Source organism: Marmota marmota, unplaced genomic scaffold, assembly GCF_001458135.2.
Source record: "Marmota marmota marmota unplaced genomic scaffold, marMar, whole genome shotgun sequence".
Classification (NCBI taxonomy): domain Eukaryota; kingdom Metazoa; phylum Chordata; class Mammalia; order Rodentia; family Sciuridae; genus Marmota; species Marmota marmota.
This window is the reverse complement of record NW_026000229.1, coordinates 21327459-21350208: the sequence shown is the minus strand read 5'-3', so window position 1 is coordinate 21350208 and position 22750 is coordinate 21327459. Positions and strand designations below refer to the sequence as shown.

Below are 22750 nucleotides of genomic sequence, written 5' to 3'. Positions count from 1 at the left end.
TCCCATCCATGCCAAGGGTGTCATTACCTCCTTTAAGAAAGAGATGCTATGCCTGGAACCTGTCTCTATGCTGGATTTAACATTCTGTCTTGACATTAATTAGAAATGACATGACTGGTTCCCTGGATGGGCCCTGCATGCACCTGGACAGAGGAAACTCTTTTTTTCTGGAACCATCTAGCACAGTGCTTTGTACTCCTCGGAGGTTCATCAAATTGCACTATAAGCCCTGGAACACTACATTAAACTCTAAAAAGATATATAAAAGGCAAGTTATTAAAAGTAAATAACAGATTCTTGCCAGCTTAAAATCTAAGAATAGTATTAGAATTTAAGGACTGTGCAGGATATCTCCAGTTCTGTTCAAGAGAGGAAGCCATGGTATCCAGGGCACCTGTGAATTTGATCTGTTGGACTAGGGCTTCTCTAAAGTGTAGAAAGGAAACTCACAGTTGCAGTCTGATGAAATTTCCCTTAGATTTACTCCAAGCTACCTACCATGTCAACTGATTCCCAAACAAGAAAGTGTGATGCCCTGGCTGGACTTTTAGAAAACATCCAGCTTGGTGGGTGTGTTCCAGTGAACATGCCTTCAATTCCAGTCACCAATCAAGTCTAAATTTGATTAGCAGAATCAGCTGCCAAACTTGATAAAATCACCTGAAATCCCAAAGCAAGAGGCAGCAGTGCCTTCCAGGTTTCCGGTTGGAATAAACAGTGTAAGCCCACAGCCACGTTGTGTCTCTGAGTAGTGGCTCAGAGGCGTGACTGTGTTCTGATTTGACCTTCTATACAGCTCACAGGAGTGGGAGTGAAAGTCAGTGCTCAAAAGCTGCTTGTTGGAAGGGAGGGAGATGGGAATAGGAAAGACAGTCGACTGAATCGGACATACTCTCCAATGTTCATATATGAATACACGACCAGTGTAACTCCATATGATGTACAACCACAAGACTGGGAAGTTATACTTCATGTATGTATGATATATCAAAATACACTCTATGTTTATGTATAACTAAAAAAAACAAATAAAAAAGTAAAGAAAATTAAAAGATGCTTGTTATCCTGAACCAACATGCAGGGACCCTCTCCTGATAAAATCAACCCAACAACAGGCAGAGAATGGACCCTCTACTGGATATACAACCCTTCACAGTTAAGTTTTCATCCAGATTTTCCTACTGGCGTGATGCCTGAAGGAGTTGCAGGGCAAGCATCTAATTTTCATTTCCGCACGAGGAAGGTGAAGGTCATGAAATTGGCCAAGGTAACATACAAGCGAAGGGCAGAGCTGGCTTCTTTACTGCTTCAGGTCTCCCCTTTCCACCTCTTCACAAAGCTTAGGTGAGCCTGGAAACACCTGGAGCTGAACTATGTCTTGGTTCTATAGTTTCCCTTTAGATTCCTGAAGCTCAGGGAAGTTTTTATGAGTGCTATTAGGAAAAAGGGCTCTCTTCTAATTATTCAGATGACACAAAATGAATCACCATGGCACTTTTGCCTTTTTTGGTTTTCTCTTTTCAAATGAACGTTGCACCACGTTTTCAGGGGACTCTGTTTAGACTACCCTCTGTGGCATCCTTAGCCAGGAACCTGGTTGGGGTAGAAATACCCAGGGATCAAATTCTCAGTCCACATTATTCTTCCAGGTACAGGTAAGTGGGGATTAAGAATGCCAAACTATGTGGTGATGTACATTAATCTATAAATTGAGGTATTCATTGACTTTGCCCTGAATGAAATCATAGAAAAATAGAACTTGTCATTATTCTTCCTTCATAAACAAAATTAAATGCCTACAATTTCTTATAATTTGCAAAAGCACTTTCATATGTATAGTTTCATTTAATCTTCACAACTCTGTGAAGCTGATATTAGCATCACAATTTTACAGCAGGAAAATGAAGCTCTTAGAAGTTAAGAAGCGGGCCCAAAGTAGCCTTGAGGTCACCAAATAAAGTCAGATTTTCTGAAGGTATGGAATAGCATTGTCTTTCCACTACACAACAAACTCATGTCTTCCAGCAAAGACCACCAAGAACACCCAGAGCTGAGCCAGCTGTGAACAGTATTCCTACAGCAGTGAGGGAGAATGGGCATCACGGTGGGATCCACGAAGCCTCCTCAGTAGGAAGACACTAAAGCCTACTTTAGGATTTGAGTGAATTTGGGAGAAAAGGGGTTTGCTCTAGACTGAGTGTTGTCAGAAAGTGAGGCAATTCTTTGACTGTTATCTTAATAAATCTTATCAATAGGGAGAGATGACTGGAGTCAATAGAGCCATATGGTAGAGGAGCAGTGACCACTCATACTGCTAAGTGAGAAGATGCTTAGTGTTTGGTAAGAGAAACTCATTTTGTCTGTGCTCACACGGAATTTTTCAGTGGCCTTGTTTTGTCTCTTTGCCACGGTTTTGGAGTGACCTTGCCTGAGGTTGGTGTTCTAAGAGGTTGTTAATGGAACACGGGAGGATAACACAGCCCAGCTGTGAGCACCAGGTCAGCTCCAGGCAACACTGCCAGACAGCGGGGTCAGACCAACCAGCTCCTGGATGTCAGGATCAGACCAACCAGCTCCTAGATGTCAGGACTTACTTTTTCCTTACTCAGATAACAGCCTTCCTACCTAACAGAGAGTCAAGGAAGATCATTCCACAATAATTTAAACAAAACCTTTACTTAGTACAACCCCAAACACAACCAGCACTAAACTGCCCTTCAAACTCTCTAACAGATGAGATAAGCTCTGAGTCACAATCTTCTTGTCTCCTCTTGTCTCTTCCTCTATTCAGATTCCCTCCTGTCTAACAGCTGGCAGGAGAGATTGACCTGTGAACTGTGCTTCCTGTCCTTGTGTTATTCAATCTCTGGCTTTTTCTTGGGCACCTGGCTGATCAGAATAAAGAAGCCATTCCCAGGCACTCCTGCAGCTAGGCGTGGCCAGCTGATGTAACTGAAAGGGGTGTGTTCATAGTTGGAGGACACATCATAAAGGGAAGAAGAGATGTGGCCCTCTTTCCCCCTCCTCTACTCAAAATTAGAAGGTAGTTCCAGAGCTCCATCACGAGCCCATAGGACAGGGGCTGCAACCTAGCGGAGCAGAGCAGAAAAAATGGGAAGCAACCTGCACCCAGAAAACTGCAAAGCTCCATTCCAGGCCTGGACTGTGTATATCCAGGATGTTTGGTGGAAGAGAAATAGGTACAGACCACTATAGATTGCAATCAATAAAACTCCCTCTAACTCCCTGTATAGTCTTAGGAGGGAATTTTTCCATTTAAATATGGTAAAATTAAATTTAACCCCAATTGTCCCAGCATTAGACTTAAACATTTTTTTTAATTTTTTTATTTGTCCTTTTAGTTATACATGACAGTAGAATGTATTTTGACATATCATATATATACACGGAATAAAACTTCCCATGTCTGTGATTGTTCATGATGTGGAGTTACCTTGGTCATGTATTCATATATGAACATAGGCACACAACATCTTTGCTTACTTGAATACCTTTGCTTTTTTGTTAGTCTTCGCTTCCCAGTAATGCCCATTATTAATTATTGTTCTGCTAATTGCTTTATCATTATGTTTATGTCTTTCCAGTTCCATTTCTAGTTTTTACCTTCTTGTCTTATGTGTTCCCCAGCCTACTGATAGGGGCATAAAAGATACAGAACAAATGTCTTTCTTAATGAGCTCTTAAAAGACTACAATGCAATCATATTTTGACGTTACGACCTCATCTGTTCACTCCTCATTCTCACGTGATATATTCATTTATGGATGGAAGAAAATATATGCCTCGGCTAAACTGCAAATTGCAAAGGAGTTGCTCCACAGGTTGGCAAAGCCTTAACAGTTAAATTTGCAAGTGCCAAGGGTTTAAATACATCAAATGCCTTTATCTGTAAAAGGCCTCCAAGGACTTTTTCCACTGTTGACTGCTGTATCCCTTACATTTGCAAAACCATTTGCAATTTACAAGTGCAATCATACTCATCATGTCAAGGTCCTGTAGTCAGGCTGGTTATTAGTAGTTTACATGTCACAAACAAGGAGCTGAGGGTGTGAGTCACTTGCTCAAGGTGTCATTCATCTAACATCCCCTGTGAAAGGCCCTTTGGGTTATTTTCGTGGTTTCCCTCTCCTGTTGCAGCAGGCCTTCCTGTACCTGGATCTTTGCACCCCTGAGCTAACCTTTCTGTGGGACCGTCTCCAAAATGGAACTGCTGGTTAGGGATTTCAGGATGGGCTGTAAGCAGATAAGAGGGGCACTGGAAAAGCAGACTGAAGAGAGCACAGAGACACTGGTGGTGGGGGCAGGCCTAACGAGATCATCCCTTCTAGCTTTTATTTAGCTAAAAATGTAGGCCACTGCTTTCTAACTTTGGAGTCAAAATAAGTCCAAGTGGATGTCACCCAAGGGAGCTGCCAATGAGGCCTGGGCGACAGCCATTCTCCAAACACTCCAGTAGCGCTTGAGTGTGGCTCGCTGGCCACATCCACGGAGGCTGCATCAACACCTAGGCTCCTGGGAGGATGAGGTTCTGCAGAGCCGTTTTCTATCAGAAGGAGAGCAAGCAGGGCCGCGGGATGAGCCAGTGTGGGAAAGGGACAGTTCGAATACTAGTTCTGCCTCTCAAATTTGAGCTATGTCAATCCTGATTATAATTCTGAATTTCCTTTTTACCTTTGTTCTTATACCTTCTACAAGACTGTCAATTTAGCCTTTTGGGTGAGTATGCAATTTGTCATTATCCAATGAGTTTTTTTTTTTTTTCTGATCCTTTAGAGAAATTTGTTTACGATTTATCTATTTTTATTTATTGATGTTTTATTCCCAAGAGGCAGGAATGGCAGAAAGAACTCTGGGCCTCAGTCAGAAAACTTAGAACAAAGAGAACGAAGATGGAAAGGGAGATGGAAAGAGAACGTCTTTGTACTATGCAGGAGCTGAGAGCCGAGCATTTTCCATTCATCAATTGCTGTTTAGCCTCACAAAAATCCTTTAAGAATGGTGTTGGTGTTCCATGTACTGGTAAGAAAATGAAGCTTTGAGAAGTGAAAAGTCTTGTCCAACACCGCACTCCTTAAAAACAAAACAGAACTTGAATTAGGGTTTTCTGACCCATCGACCTGGATTTTCCATTGATTTAGATTTGCAAACCATATATATAATGGATGCAAAAGCCACTGACTAAGTGTAACTGAAGGGTGAGCTAAGATGATGATGGCGATGCCAAGACCAGGCACCTCAGGCTCACTGAGGACTCCTGAGGCTCTGGGGGTCAGGCAGCACCATTCCCAGGCCAGACAGCGACAGGGCTACCTGTAGGCTGTGTCCCAACTCTGTTGTCTGATGGTTGTTGTTTCCTTTGACACTTGTGCTCCCTTTAAAGAACCCTTCACTGGGGGGACTGCCAGCCAAAATCTGTGACTTTTTCAATTTCCTTTTAAAATGTCTTTTCTTACATAGATTTCCAAGGCTGTTCTTCAATTTCTTCCATATCATTTCCACTTTGTTACTCTGCTTTCCAGCACAATGCAGCATAATTCAAGTTAATTAGGAAGAAGGTTGTCTATGAGGCCTTGTTTATCTTTCCAAAAATATGTACAACACACATACAGATAGATATTACATTCCTACACACACATTTATAAATAGGCTAAGAATCACTCTGGAGTCCTTCTCCTCCCATCTGATCCTATCTGTTCTGCTGTAGACCTGTTCTTCAACTGTAGACCCAGGCTCCCTATTCTCACCACCATCATCTTACTTAACCTATTATGTCCCATTGTCCTTTATATAGGACACCAATAAAAACTTAAATTGAGCAACTTTATAGATTTCTGTAACATTTTATAGGTTTTCATAGGTGACCTATATAGAGGAGGACAGTGGGACATAATAGGTTATGGCCTCTTTATCTCTCACTAACAATAGCATCCTTACTGATCTCTTTGGCGGGTTCCCCACTGCCTGCTGCTTTGGTTCTGTGCACCCTCTCCTCATAGTTACTTAAATGAGCCACTAGAATACTCCAGGAGGAGGTGCTCCTGGACCTCCCCAAGAATACATCACACAGGCCACCAGAGCTGCTTGAGGGTGGCAGCAAGCCCAAGCCTAATGTAACAAGGTGTAGTCAAGTATGTCTGTCAGGAGTGCGGCTGTGTTCTAACCCCCAGCACCTGTGGGTGTCACCCTATTTGGAAATAGGGTCTTTACAGATGAAATCATGTTGAGATCATCAGGGTGGCCCCTAATTCAATGTACTGTTGTCCTTATGAAAGGGACACAGAGACAAGCATACAAGAAGGCCATAGCAAGGAGAAGACCCCATGATGACATGGGCAGAGGCTGGTGTGATCTGTCTGTGTGCCAAGGGCGGCTGGCATCACCTGCAGCTAAGCAAGGGGCAGAGCCTTCAGAGATTCATGGCCCTGCAAAACCTGGATCTTAGAGTTTAGTCTCCAGAACTGAGAGAGCATCAAGTTCTGCTGTTTGAAGTCACCAAGTGGTAATTTACTACAACAGCCTTGGAAATCTAATACAATAATCTAAAAAAGGTAGGAAGAGCTGACCACGAAGAAAAAGGTCTTTGAATCACAATTCCTCGGCTTCAAAAATTTGCCTTTGGTAATTTAGATTACTCCACAAGAAGCCAGCAGCCTCCAGAACACACCTGATTTTGTCACCTCCTTTTAAAAAGCCCTCCCCTTTCTCTGGGTGCAGTAGCATAAGCCTGTAATCCCAGCGATTTAGGAGGCTGAGACAGGAGGATTTCAAGTTTGAGGCCAGCCTGGACAACTTTGCAAATAAAAAATTAAAAAGACAACTCAAAAATAAAAAAAAATAAAAAGGGCTGGGAAGTTATCACAGTGGTGAAGTGTTCCTAGTTCGTCTCCAGTATCAAACAACAAACAAACAAACAAACCAATGCTCCCCTTTCTATAGGACCAAGTTCAAGCTCCTTGTATGTCATGTCAAGTCTTCATGGGCCCCAACAGACACTCCCAGGATAATCCTCCTCACTCTCGCCCTCCAACTCTCTCCTTGAACACTGACCTACAGCCATCACTCTGCCCTGCAGTCCAGGAACTGATTCTCACACATAATAGATAGCAGGCATGGTGACAGAGACCACTGTCAAGGTGACCCTGAGAGTAGGACTGGGAGTCTCTCATACTGAGCAAGCCCAGAGGACCAAAGTCCAGGTGATACTGAGATGGACTGAAGGATTGGTGGCTTTGAGTACAGAAACCACAGAAGTTATCATATCAGAAGCATAGTGCGGCAGATCTATCAGGTACTACCAATGGCTACATCAGTTGGTGGCACGTGAGTACTCTACTTTCACTCTGAATTCAATTTGAATCTTCATCATTCAATAAATTATTGAGTTATCTACAATGTGCTTAGCTCTGTGTCAGGTTCAAGAACATTTGGAAGAGTATATAGGCATCCCTTGTTTCCACAGGGGATTGGTTCCCAGACCCCTTGAGGACACAAAAATGCACAGGTGTTCAAATCCTTTATATAAAATGATATGTTTGCATATAACTTGTGCACATCCTCCTGCATAATTTAATTCATCTGTAGATTTCCCATAATACCTAATACAATGTAAGCACAATGCTAAATGGTTGTTCCACTGTGTTGTAATGACAAGAAGGAATCTGTACATGTTCAGTACAGATGCAATTTTTTTTCCTGAATATTTTTCAACCTGCAGTTGGTTGAATCCACTGATGTGGTGGCCTAATAAAGCAGGCTCATTTTCACTTATCAAATTTATCTGTTCTAGTTGGGGAAAGGACTAACATGCATCACTCTGTACATGAAACACATAGAGGATTAAATGTTAGAGTTTAAAAGTTGGGGAGCTGGGATGTAGCTCAGTGGTAAAGCCCTTGCCTCACATGCATGGAGCCCTGTGTTCAATCCCAGTTCAAAAAAAAAAAAAAAAAAAAATTGGGCTGGGGATGTGGCTCAAGCGGTAGCGCGCTCGCTTGGTATGCGTGCGGCCCGGGTTCGATCCTCAGCACCACATACACACAAAGATGTTGTGTCCGCCGAAAATTAAACAATAAAAATAAATAAAAAAAATTTAAAAAAAAAATAAAAGTTGGAAGAGTTCAGAGAAGGAAATGATCTCTGTTGACTGATCAGGAAAGTCTCTGTGGGGAAATGGAGACTTAGGCTGGGCTGGGAGGACACAGCTGACTTTGTCAGCCAATGGGAAGAGAGGGGACTTTCCCAGGGACAATAGGAAGAAGGGCACAGAAGCAGAAAGGGCTAATCATCACTACTGCTGGGGAAAACCTGATACTTAGAACACCACTCTTTTTTGACCATTTATTTTTGTGGGCTGGGGATGGAACCCAGGGGCCTCACACAGGCTAGGTAAGCACTTTACCAATACACTACATCCTTAGCCCTTAAAGCACCATTCTTGACTATTCTAGATGACAAAATGGAGCATTAGCAGTAGAAAACATCTGAAATCTTGTTAGAAATGCAGAGACTCTGGCCTCACCCCAGACCTACTAAAAGAGATGATCTGGGTATGGGGGTGAGGCCCAGCAATCTGTGTGTTAGCAAGTCATCCAGGTGGCTCGGATGCAGGCGAAAGTTTTTGAAAACCCATTGTCCTAGTGAGAAGACATATATTAAATAAGCTTATGATAGCTATTCATACTGAAAAAAAAATTCTAATTAGCTGGGCATGATGGTACATGCCTTTAATCCCAGCTAATCAGGAAACTGAGGCAAAAGAATTCCAAGTTCAAGGCCAGCCTAAGCAACTCAGTGAGACCCCATTTCAAAATAAAAGTAAAGAAAAAAGGGCTGAAAATGTAGCTCTATGGTAGAGCATTTGCCTAGCCTGCACAAGAACTAGGGTTCAATCCTTCGCGATAATAATAATAATAATAATAATAATAATAATAATAAATGTTCTAACTAGAATTCATATCATTTAGTTCTTTTTAAAAATATTTTTAGTTATAGATGGACACAATGTCTTTATTTTGTTTATTTATTTTTATGTGGTGCTGAAGATCGAACCCAGTGCCTTACATGTGTGAGGCAAGCACTCCACCACTCAGCCACAACCCCAGGCCTAGTTCTTGGTTTATAACCTAAATGATGGTACACATGTAGACTGAGACATTGGGTGCACATGAGTATATGCCATCTGACTGCCAGGAAGTGACTGTTAATAAATATCTGGGAGAGATCTAGATAAAAATTGTTATTTAAGGAAACAACACAGGTCTAATTTCATAGTCCTCTGAGACAAGAAATTCTACACATTAAAGATAAAGTGGTTTTATTGTGGTTATCTAGGACCCAGAGATAATAATAGGTAAATAGATACAGCTACTTCCTTTGTCACCCCATATTTCAGTGGCCATTTTGTGGTGAGTCACCAGAGATAAATCTGCACAACCTTTTATGTTTTGAACTTGGGTATTTGAGGACCTCCAAACAATTCCCCATTTTCACTATTTCTGACAAATGAAGGTTGGCTGGGTTCTGATTTGCTTTGGTTCTGTGACCCCCTCGAACCTCTCGCTAAGTAAAACAAGACTATAATTCTAGCCATTGCATTTAGGAAGAGAAAAAGAAAAGGAATCAAAATTAACCATAGGGAGAAAAGGAGGAGATAGTTCCCTGAAAGTCTAAAAGTAGGAACCAAGCATGGTATTTTTGGCTCGAGACTCTCTGTACCACATGAAATTAGAAGAATGACTTAATTGCTCCTATGCATTGAAACTCCAGAGAGACCATAATGGTGGGGTCACACCCAGACCATCTGAGTGAGAGTTAGACAGGGTGGCCTCCTGCCAGCTGAACCTGCTCTGCAAATGTGAGTGACTGTACCATTCATGTTTTCAGGCCTGGGCTGTGTCTGATGATAGACAGTTGAGCTTTTCTTCTTTAAGTCTCCCCAGAGTGGACAGGGTGTCTGTTATAGGTGGCTGCCATTTTAGGGGTACCCAGAGGTGGATTCCTGAAAGCTTACATTCTAATCCTTTCTTTACCTCCTCACAACCTGCACTCAAGCAGCAATTTAAACTTCTCTCTGAATTCCAGCTTCCTCAACCACAGAATGAGAATGGCAACTATGTGTGTAACTACAGAAAGAACAATAAGAAAATAGATACAAATAGATACACCTTTGGAAAGGGAAGAATGTTATAGAGTTATTCCTGGCCTCTCTTTTTTGTTTTGCCCTCTTTTCCACACCCTGTGATACATACTGATTGATTGGGTTGCCCATCCTGCTTCCCTTTCTGCAGGAGGTGGCATTCCTGATGACCAATGCCACACTGGCACCTGGCCAGAGGAGAAGACCCCAAATGGATTCTCATTCCCAAGAATTCATAATGGAGAGATTTGGAGACTTATCTGCCAATGGCTTAGGCTCCTCATACTACCTAATGGTTTTCATTTGGGGGCAATTTTGCGCCCAGGGGAACTTCTGGATTCATTTTTGGTTGTCACACTGAGGATGTCCTATTGGATCTAGTGAGTGGGAGATCAAGGACACAGCTAAACATTCTCCAATCCACAACACAGAACCCCTCAACAAAGAACCATCTGGGCCACAATGTCAGCAGTGTCAAGGCTGAGAAACCCTGGTCTAGAGAAGGAACAGCAATGTCAATGGACCCAGACAGATGATAAGCTGACTGATGGGATAGGGCAGGGGGTGGGGAAGCTGAGCTGCAGGAAGGGGAAGGGTCTGAGGAAGGCGCAGCCACCATGCAGCTCCAGTCAATTACCACTGATGAATGCAGCTTAAGGTTGCCAGGTCTGATTTTTCTAGGAGCTGAAAATTTGAATTTTCATATGAAAATCAATTTTTAAATTTTTTTCTCTCTCTCTCTCTCTATATATATATACACACACACACACACACACACACATACACATATATATATACACACACACACATATGGTGTAAACATATCACTAGCCTCAAGGAGCCTGGTATGTAGCTTTTGAGCTGAACAGAATAGCCAAAGTCTCCTTTGCTTGAGCTTCTTGCAGCTGAGGCTGCTCCTTCATTTCTTGGAAGGTATGAGACAGCCCACGATTGTCCCCGCACCTCCATCACCTCTTTTTTTTTGGTACTGATGGTTGAATCCAGAGGCACTTTACCACTGAGCTACTTCCCCAGCTTATTTTTTTATTTTGAGACAAGGTCTTGCTAAGTTGCTGAAGCTGGCCTTGAACTTGCAATTGTCTTATCTTAACCTCCCAAGTCATTGGGATTACAGGCATGCACCAACACACCTAGCTCTGTGATTTTTTAAAAAAAATAAGTTATCTGAAGCTGGGCACGGTAGTACATGCCTGTAATCCCAGTGGCTCAGGAGGCTGAAGCAGGAGGATTGCAGGTTCAAAACCAGCCTGAGCAACAGTGAGGCCCTAAGCAACTCAGTGAGACTCTGTTTCTAACTAAAATACAAAATAGGACTGGGGATGTGGCTCAGTTATTGAGCCCAGTACCCCAGCCAAAAAATAAGCAATGGCTTCTATTACATGAGCCCCCCAAGAGTCTCATCCAACACAACTCCTACCTCTTTGTCTTTCACTTCTTCAGCCATATATTTGACCTGATTATCATCTCCATCCGAGAAAGGAATTTGAACCCATTGGGGTTGGAAGACACCTCAGTAAAGACCTAGTACTGATATGGAAAGAAAACATAGGCAACTTATTTAACCTCTCTGTCTCAATGTCCTCATTTGTAAAATGGGTATGATAACAACATTACTTCACTGGGCTTTTAGGAAGACTGAATTGGTATTCATGTATTTGCAATTAATTAAGAATTATCACCTTAACATCCTCCTTAAATCTTCCACCTTTAGAAATAAAATAATGCCCCAATACCATGGCTGATGCTAATAAAAAATTAAAAGTAATTTTAAAAAACCCTAAAAAAAAAAAAAAAACCTACTCTTAGATTAAGAGTAATGCTAATATTTATCTGTGATTTAGTCTAAAATTTACTCAGGTGGAATTTGAAAATTAATTCAGACTTTCTCAGAGACAAATAAGCTGTAACCCATGGACTACTTAAGATAGACTTTTGGAACATTTTATAAACACCAAGGAATTCTCTATGTGTTGAGATATCAGAGGACCAATAAATGTCGGGGTGGTCTGGCTCATGGTGACTTTACGTATGGTCGTGAGTAGCAGCAGAGAGAAAAGAACAGCTGTCAAACCATCAAATCTTGCAAAAAAAAAAAAAAAAATTGTGGCAGGGAGTATATAAGAAATTCTTGTGCCAGAATGCAACAATCTCTCACCATCTTAAGAATTTAGTGCATCCAGGTTCATGGCTAATCTAACCTGTCACAAGGGCGGCTGTGGCATTCTTTGTTAAAGCCAAGACATTCTGGACTGAATTCTTGCCAAAGCTACTTGACCCTCATAAAAATCCTTGACAGCAGAGTGGGTGCCATTTTTCCCTCGCTTTCAAAAGCTTCCTTGACAGCACCCATTATAAGAGAATAGGGTCTGCTCTCTATAGTGGAAGCCAAAATGCTAATTAACTTATCCTCAAGTCTGCCAAAAATTTGTGGGCAGTACGCTGTCTTCCTTCCTAGCAGTATTAATAGACAGAAGAGAAAAAAAGAAAAGGGATAAAAATGAATAAAAGCCAGAAAGAATTCTGATATTATGACCACATGATTGCATACTTTTTCCACATTTGTGCTTCCTACTTTATTTCTGATCACTTCTTGCCAATATGAGCTGTTCTTTTAATTGCAAAATTTATTTCCTTATGTATGGATTGGACACCAGGTCTTGTTTCCCACAATAGACTTCTCAGAGAATATATGTGAAGTCTTCAAGGTCTGTTGGCAAGTCCCTTTCAATATTCCCTGTGTAAGGAAGATATCACAAAGAGCAAATAATACATACTAAAAACTGAAAATATAATGAGGAAATAAAGCTGGAATCAATCCAAGTAAATGTGAAGATGTTGTTGCTAAGATATAGCTTCTAAATGCTAACAACTAACTTCCTTTGGCTTTATCGGCAGCAAAGTTAAATAGCCTCAGTAGCCCCGGAGTATTCTGGAATATTGAGTCATATTCATGCTAGACCTGGCTTCCTCCCTAGGGAGAAAAAAAAGTATAATTTGGACATGCCAAGAACAGCATCACACATTCCAGTCTCACTCCAATGTATGCATTTATCCGTTCATCTAAATGCCCATCTATCCACCCATCACCCACCCAGCAACTCATCAATAAGCATTGAATGCCTATCATGTGCCTGACACTGTGGTATGAGTTGGGAGGCAGACATGAACAAGATCTTGAGCACTTTACCTGCCCTCACAGGATTTACTGTCCAATGAGGCAAATCAACAAGTCAACCAACAATTTAAACAGTTTGGTAAGAGAAATAAAATAATGCCCCAAAGACATATTTTTTTCTCTCTTCTCTCCAAAGAAACCTGAGAGTTTGTAACTAAGAATTTAGTCTGACATGAATCATGACAACATGCAAGGTTTTTGAAGCAAATTCTAAATGCACAATCACTAAGGTAAACCCAACAGAGGAAATAATCTGGGAAGAGAGCCGCAATAAGAGACCTCCATAGCCGAATATGATGGCATGTGCCTACAATCCCCGCTACTCTGGAGGCTGAGGCAGGAGGATCAAGAGTTCAAGGTCAGCCAGTGCAACACATCAAAACTCATTACAAGAAGAAAAAGAAAAAAAAAATGAGACCTCCAAAAAGAAAGCTCATGCAGGGCTGAGGGTAAAGCTCAATAGTAGAACATTTGCCTAGCACATGGGAAGGCCTGGGTTTGATCTCTAGCACTGCAAGAGACAGACGGAAGGTAAGAAGGGAGAAAGGAAGGAGAAAGAGGAGGGGAGATAGCTAGTGGCATACACAAGGTAACCATTTGTGGCAGTTTCCTGCCCTGAGATCAGCAGGCCCAGCTGAAGGACTACGACACAGTCTGGTATTAATGGTGTCCTTCCCGCACTGGTTTGGAACCCTGGGGACAGGGGGAGTTCTTTTTTACTGAGCAGTAAACATTAATGCAAAAGAGAGGCAGTATTGGGGCACAGATTTGAGAGCAGATGATCTGCTTAAGAGTAGTCAAAGATGAGCAATGAGAGATGAGGCCAGGAAGGGATGCTGATGTGACAGTGGGAGGCAAGTCCTTCCAGTGGGCTAAATAATTCAGTCCAGTGAGTGAACCTCATAACCTTATGATGCAGGTACTACTATCATCCCTCCCATTCCACAGACAAGGAAACCAAGGCAGAGATGTTCTAGGATTTGTCTAAGCCATAGAGCCAGCATTCAAGCAATCCAACTTGGCTCTATATTTCAGATGGCAGAAGAATTTAGACCTATCTTAGTAGGACATGGGAAGTCACTGTGGATTTTTAACTAAAGTACTATGTAATTGGTACTGTGGTTTCATAAATTCAAGTGGTCTCTCTATGTAAAATGAACTGGAGGGGACACCAGAGATAACCGGCATTTAATGAATATCTCACGTGTGCCCAGGCCTCTCTGGAGATTCATTTTACAATCCTATGTCATTACCCAAAAATCACCAGGAAGAGGTGGCCATGAGATGCACATCATTCTGACACAGGTTTAGCAGCCCTTACCTGAAGTGCCTGAGTCAAGGTCTGTTTTAGAGTTCTAAATTTCCAAATTCAGATTTTTTTCAGACTCTGTAATATTTACAATAAGATATCTTGGGAATGGGACTAACTCTAAATGTGAAATTCATTTATGTTTCACCTACAAGTATACACATAGCCTGAAGATACTTTTACACAAATATTTTTAGTGCATCTGTGTTTTGTCTTTGACCTATAAGGAGGTCAGGTGTGAAAATTTCCATTTGTGATGTCAAGTAGGTGCTTTAAAATTTTTGAATTTGGGAACATTTTGGATTTCAGGTTTGCTGATGAAGAATGCTCAACATGTATGGGAACTAAGTCTCAAAGTGTTTTGATGTCTTGCCAATACTCTGCAAAGTCTCAAAGTGTTTTGATGTCTTGCCAATACAATGCAATCAAAATTTGAACCCTGCTTCACCTACTACACTGTTCTGGAAAAGGAGAGGCAAGAAAACCAGGTATTTGATATGTATAATTGTCAAAATGAGAGGTCATGAGAATCAGAGGAAAAATGGAAAACTTGATAACTAACTGGACACAGACATCAAGTGAAGGATTAAAATCTCCCCAAAAGATCACATCAAGAATTCAAACTTAGGAGACTAGAAGATCTGGGTTGCCATTTACAGAAACTAGGAAGTTAAAAAAAGAGGAAGATGTTTTTGTTTTTAGAGTGGGGGGATGGGGAGGAGCAAAGCCTAACTGCATGGTGACTAAGGATGCTGGTACTTATTGAGTGCTTACTGTTTGCCAGACATTGCACCAGTTGGTAATTCACATGCATCAACTAATTTGATTCTCACAATACTCTAGGAGGAAAAGGTTACTATCATCCCCATTTGAAAGATGAGAAAAGTAAGAACATTACCCAAGACAACACAATGAATAAAACACAAGGTTGAACTTGAATCCAGGTCTATCTGATGTCCTGTCTTATAAGAACTGGACATTTTAAGTCTGGAAGGAGGTAAGTGCTGTGAAATGGATTTGAAAGATTTGCATGGCTGGGTAATTCTGCAGGGAAAAAAAAAATTAGCATGGATGGTTAGACATTATAAAAATAAATTTTTGCTCAGAAACAAAGTTTCTGTGGTAACCTATGTTTACTCTGATTCCAAAATCAATGGATTATATAAAATTGTTTTTAAAAATAAAAATAACAAATGTAACTGCTGCAATGTGTCTAATAACTTCAGCTGCTCAAAAATAAGCAGGCTCCTTTCTTAGACAATGTGTTCTTAATCACCAGAAATATTCAAGAATAACGTCTGAGATTGTCAGAATTTCTGGACAAGGAGAAGCTGCAATACCAAACCAAGATAGGTATCTTTGAACTTGAGGATCATTCCTGCCCTTTTTCCTTCACTGATTACTGCTCCCTGTTACCCTTCTCAGCTAAGGTAAACTGGAATCTATTCAAAAAAGGTGTGTCTTGGGCTGGGGATGTGGCTCAAGCGGTATCGTGCTTGCCTGGCATGCGTGCAGCCCGGGTTTGATCCTCAGCACCACATACAAACAAAGATGTTGTGTCCGCCGAAAACTAAAAAAAAAAATAAATATTAAAAATTCTCTCTCTCTCTCTTTAAAAAAAAATTTTTTTAAAGGTGTGTCTTGTGTCACTCTTATAATGTAGGAAATTGTCACCAGGAAGCTGCATCCATACCTACAAATTGCCTTGATAATTTTGGCCTCAAAAGCTATTTCTTAATTTTGAAAAATGTAAAGGAAGAAGGAGGAAGAAAAATAGGAGGATGAGAGAGAAACAGAGAGAAAGAAAGAACAAGAAACCAACAGCATTTTAAATACAAAAGCCCAAACCTCTTGTGGTTAACAATCCAGACCATACAGACATTTAGTTAAGTGCTGAAGTTCAAAGTGCTTACCTAGCATGGGGAAGAAGGAAGCCGAGAGAGCCAGTGATGGGCCAAAAGGAAACTGTCCTGCTTACCTGGCTGTTTTAAAAACCTAAGCAATTCTCTCAGAGGGAACGTGGAAGCTAATCAAGCCCTGACCCAGATTTGATGGATGGTAAAAAGGATGTTGGTTTGTTTTGTTTCTAGCGTTTAACTTATCTGAAATCAGAATGCATCTCATCACTGATGACATAGCTTCACTTAGTTAACAGTATTTTTCTTTCTTAAGGGTATATTAAAAAATGGTGCTTTCTGAAATCAGGGACAACCAAAAATGGAAATAAGGTTGACAGCAAATAAACATGGGTTTCTAAAACAAAAAACAAGGCAAAACAAAACCAATGGAGTCTTAAGTTTAATGAAATACGGTAATTTCTGAACGTGATATATAAAGAAACAATTTCAACAGGAAATTAACATTCAGAGTTAAAACTGAGGACAAGATGGAGACTGGCTGAGCGCATTCCTCTGATGACTGGGTGAGTGTTGGGGTGTGCTGCGGGGCCCCCACTGTGCTGGAGGGAACAGGGCCTTGAAGTTAAGAGAAAGCAGCAGGCTTGGGACAAAGTGCAGCCAGAGAGGGATCTGGCTAGTTCATCAGAGCACACGGTGAGGGTCGGGGGGGGGGGGGGGCTGTCACCTTCTATTACTACCAAAGCTCGCAGGTTCCGGTGTTCTGAGTTGGGAACAACAAAGCCACTTCCATGTACCCACAGTGCATTCTCCAGCCCCAGAAGACCCACTGGCTGCCTAGGTATAGAGGAAGCCTCCAAAAGCAGCATAAAAACAGAATTCTAGCAATATCTGAGGTTCAGGGTCCAATTTGGGGGGGGGGGGTCCTCTCCCAAGTCCTTAAAGACAGGACCCACTTTGGCCACAACTCATAAATACAAAGAGAAGCCTTGGCCAATAAAGGGTAAGACAGGTCGGTTTTCTGAGGTCAAAGAGCATTGGCTTGAAGTCAGTCAAGCACATGCATCTACATGAACAGGAGGCTAAGGGGATTAGATCTACACTGTTAGAAAACCCAGACATATACTGATCATGGAAGTGGCACAAATCCCAGCAACTCGGGATTTGGCTGAGGCCAAAGGATTGCGAATTTGAGGCCAGCCTGGGCAAGTCAATGAGACCCTACCTCACAAAAAAAAAAAAAAAAATACTGGGGATGTATCTCATTGATAGAGCTCTGGTCTAGCATGTGCAAGGCCCTGAGTGAGATCCCCAGCATGACAAGGAAACACAACAACAACAAAACTCAGACCTAACTCTTTGTTGCTGTGATACCTCTGTAAACACATGACAGTGCAGATGTCAGCCAAAACAGTTTAATCCTGAAATCATGAGATAAATACAAGAGAATGCTATTTATTTATTTATTTGACACAAGGTCTCATTAATTTTCTAGGTTGACCTTGAACCTGAGATCCTCCAGCCTCAGACTCTGCAGTAGTAGAAATTGAAGATTTCCCCCTACTGCATGCAACTTTGAATACTTGTTTTTAAAGTAATAATAAATTTTAAAGAACCCTAAACTATCAGGGGCATGGCCAGAAAGGTGATACCTACTTCCTCATCACATCTGTGGAGAACCCAGTTCTGAACAAGTCATAGGTCACCTGCTTCTGAGTTAGGGTTAAAAAATAAGATCAGGCCATCTTCCGAGCTGGGCAGGTATGGTGGAGCCCTAGGGGATACTCGTATATGTGGGTTGGTTCACAGTGAGGAAAAGGTGGGGAAGAAGTATCTCAGAGGTGCTGCCAGACAGAGCTCCCCCAGTCTAAGGGGGCATTCTCCCCAAAGCCAAGATACGAGTGACGGCTGCCTCCCCACCCCAGGCACCTCACAGAAGGTAGCACATAGCAGGGCCCCAGAATTACTGGTTGGATGAATGAATGCTCAAGGCTGCAGCTGCTTCTTTTAGGCTGATGGGTGGACTTCAGGAGTCAAATGAAGCCTTTTGTCCTAAAGATGTGAAAATACTCCTAACAACCTTAGTCCTATCAGGGAGCAACTCTGGCATGAAGAAAAATCCAGATAATCTCCATCTGACTAACTTCCCATTTGTAAAACTTCGAACAGTTGAATTTTTGTTTTTAGCATTCTAAAGCTTTTTAGAAAAAAAAAATGCCTTTCAACTGAGGACCCATCTTCCTTTCAACAGAGTTTAACAACTTTAACCCAATTTTCCTTTTATATCAGGAAAAAAAGATCTCCAAATGACATAACCAGAGATTTTGTGGAAATGGTCACAGCTTGACTAAAGGCCTTAAGTTCCTGCGGAGTCCCAGTCAGCAGGCTGTGAGATCTGCTGCTTAGTACATCTCTCCACTATAAACCGCTGGTTGGGATGACTTAGATATTTTAACTCAGGATTTTCTGGAATTCGATAGTATAATCCAATAACATACCCTTTGAGAAATAAGTGCTAAGCACATGCTTAGCATGGGGGAGACCGTAGGTTCCATTCCCAGCACCAGGAGCAGAAAATATACATAGCCAGGGGGCTGGGGCTGGGGCTCAGGGGTAGAGCTCTCACCTACCATGTGCGAGGCACTGTGTTCGATCCTCAACACCATATAAAAATAAATAAATAAAATAAAGATATTGTGTCCAACTACAACTAAAAAAAGAAAAAAAAAGAAAGAAAATGTACATATTCAAACACTTTGATAGCCTTTTTTCATGAAGCCATACAGTTATTTAAAAAAAAAATGAATCTAGCATTTCCTCTTTATCTTTTTTGCAAGTAGAATTATTAAAATTTAATCATTATTTCCATTAAATTGACCTGAGCAGAGGTAAAGTGTTCTGCCTCCTGAGTGTGTGGCATCCATGGTGACCCAATGTTATAGTTCAGGCAAGTCTTTGGACTATCAATATCTGGCTTCTGTTTTCTCACCTATCAAATGCAGACATGAATTTATCTCCAAGCCCCGCAGGGCTCTAACCTCTATGACCTATGACTGGGGCTGCCCATTGAATTAGAACATGGGAGCATCAAGAATCCTCTGAAGCCGGGCATGGTGGTAAGCACACCTGTAATCCCAGCAACTCCAGAAGCTGAAGCTGAAGCGTTGCAAATTCAAGGCTAGTTCCAGGAACTTAGTGAGACTCTGTCTCAAAATAAATTTTGAAAAGGGCTGGGAAGGTATTTCAGTGGTAGAGTACTTGCCTGGCACATAAGAGGAGGTCCTGCGTTGTTCCACCCCCAATACAGAAAAAGAAAGAAAGACATCCTCTGAAAGCACAGTAGGCAACCACTGGAACTTTCCAAGTAATGGAAAAAGGGAAATCAACCACATATTTTTCAGGGTCTTAGATTCTTTAGACACCAAATGCTAATCAAACTCAAAGGTTTGGTTCCTCTTTTATGTAGGTACATTTTTATTATCAGGTGCTTAAATGGAAAAAAGTAAAAGCAAGAACGAAAAGAAAAAGAGAAAGAAAAAAGAAAAAACCCAGAGAGCTATATATTCCTCTTAATACACAAATAATTCTCACTTCCTCTTGAGAATTTGCACAGCAGAATTAGTTGGGTGGTCAGGCTGAACCTACCTTTCAATTCGAAATCACGAGATACTTTTCAATGTCACAAACAGATGATAACTGTTGATATTTAAATCATACTCTGAGCCTAATTGACTCCTACACAGCAGATTTACATTTTCATGATTATATCATTCTATTTTTTGTCTATAGACCTTCTTTTGTGTTAAAATAGGCACTGTTACTTGTGTATTTCATGGCTATGCGTTAATTAAAGATGATGTAATTGCTACATTAATCCCTCCCTTTGTGAACACAGTAGAAAGGACTCTGGAAACCTGACAAGCATCCAAGTCAGAGTCTACCTGGCATTGGCTGAGTGCAAGGCCACCTCCCTAATTGTATGTGAAAAGTTTGGTACAACAGCCAGTCAGGGGACAAAGGGGGAAAGGACAATCCTGAGCTCTGGGCTTTAGGCAGTCAGCTACCTGCACCACTAGGAACTGGAAACTGGGTGGGGCCTCAGTAGGAAAAAAGAACTAATATCTCCCCCCCTTTAGGGGAAGATATTTTCCTAGCTGACTTTTTCACGAGTGCAGATCTCCATGCAGGAGTCTATAATCTGATTCTCATCAGCACCAATGTAAGATTTTGCCTCCAGTTCTTATGTACCCACTACCAACCAATGCAGCCCTGGGTCACTGCAAGAGTCAGTGCCTGTCTGCTTCTCTGTATACCTGCTCTTTTTTTTTTTTTTTTCCTTTTGGTGCTGAGTATTTGTACCCAGGATACTCCACCACTGATCTACACTCCCAGATCATATAACTACTTTTAAAAAGGCACTTCATAAATTTTTTTCAGGAAATCTAGTCCTAAATATCCCCTTCTGTGCTGATACACAGTAAGCGTTATATAAATATCTGCATTTATTTACTTTACAAACAGTAATGCTATGTAGAGACTGCAAGAGGGCAAGAGTAGAGGAGGAGAGATCAGTTAGGAATTCTCTGCACCATCTGGGTGAGAAGCACCATGCTGAGTCACTGAAATGGGGGCAGCTATGGAGCAAGGTAAGATCTCAGACTTGATGTGTCTTTACAAGTAGAAATGATAAGACATGCTGATGTCTTGGGAGTATGAGTGAAGGAAGGAGTGAAGTCAAAGATAGGCTAGTTTGGGCTACCATTTTTCCTGATGCATCTTGGACAAATCTGAGATTCCCCAACAGTGGAGGGACAAGTCTCCTACCTTTCTGAAGAAGATGGTAAGTGGCAAGAGTGAGGTGATGCTGGGGCTGGTGCATGCCCACCACCACCAGCAGCTCTATAGGTAACTGAATTCCTAATTCTATTGCACTCTCCCCAGCAGGCACAGGCCAGGTGACAGAGATGTCAGCAGAGACAGAGAGTAAGAAAACCTTCACCCCTGCATGTTTCCTCGGCAGTAAAAGGCTTGCAGAATGTGGCCTTTGCTCATACCAAAGGTAGGAGGAGATGGGAACAGAATAGTGCTTTCTTACCCTGGGGAAGTAGCCTTCCACTTGGTCCTGTGCTACCTCCCAGGGAATGTGGACTGAAAAAGAGATTCTGCAGGAGACAAGAGAACATTACCCATTCCCAGGCTCAAGCCTTCAAGACTTTGTAAGCTCTGAAAAAAACGAAAACACAAACAAACAAAAAAAACTCCACCCACTTTTATTGAATTGGCAACTGACCAGACAATTGAACAAATGGGTCCTGGGGGGGTTCTGTCAGAAACTTCATCTTACAATCTCTGGGAAACCCCAGGTGTGCCATTCATGTCGTACATGAAATAGTACAATCAGTAGTATTTTACGAAAACAAGCCAGGAAACTTAAAGGACATACATGATTCCAGCTATTCAGATATGAACCTGATCAAAACATAACCTGCTGCACATGGCTGTCCGCTTGGCTCCCCCATGCAGTTTGCATTCAAGCTACTTCATGTCCTATGAAATGGAGAGACACCACCAAGGCTTCATGCCAATCTGGTGTGTCACTCCTCATCATCACCAAGCAACATGATGATGTGGTCACTGTGCTAGCCTATCCATTCGGTGTAGGAATCACAGAGGTGAGTGACTTACTAATGAGCCTCAACTAGAAAGCAGCCTGCAGCCAAGGCCAGAGATCTTCAAAACAATATGTCCAGTCCAGCTCATTAGATATCCAAATGCCACCCCACACGTGCATTGTTGGAGGAAAACAGACCCAAGACTCAGTAATATAAACATCTGGGTAAGAACAAACCCAAAGAGATTTTGACATCTGTTCAAAAGGGCTTCAGGAACACTTGGAAGCACATTCTAGGAGGAGAGGAGGCCCACCCAAACTTTCCCACAATTTAGTGTTCCTTCCAAGTTCCTGGCATCATATGACTCGAGATGGAAACTGCCAGCTGTCAAACACTAAGCAGGCCTACTTCCTGCATAACCACCGCTTTTTTGATTCTCTCTTAAGGTCTTTAAAAGAGCAAACCGCAGCTATTCTCACTTCCCAGAACCCTCTGCTGATTACAGCGTGAGATCAAATCCCCATGGACAGGGTGGACTGGTATTTCAAACATGAAGCATTGGAATGCACATTAATAATTTACCAATGACTCTAAACAAATATTGTTCATGGGGGGGGGGGG

The 22750-nt window shown here is 41.7% G+C and overlaps 1 protein-coding gene and 1 long non-coding RNA gene across 2 annotated transcripts in view; one reads left to right on the top strand and one right to left on the bottom strand.

Annotated features, from left to right (window-relative positions):
- The window catches only part of Myo1e (myosin IE), a 190677-nt gene that overhangs the window by 135144 nt on the left and 32783 nt on the right, over positions 1-22750 (bottom strand). The window lies entirely within an intron of this gene.
- LOC107138062 overlaps positions 22590-22750 on the top strand; it is a 24361-nt gene continuing 24200 nt past the window's right edge. The window contains exon 1 of the long non-coding RNA XR_001502970.2: positions 22590-22750. This exon is cut by the window's right edge and continues 414 nt beyond it. This is a non-coding gene — a long non-coding RNA (uncharacterized LOC107138062).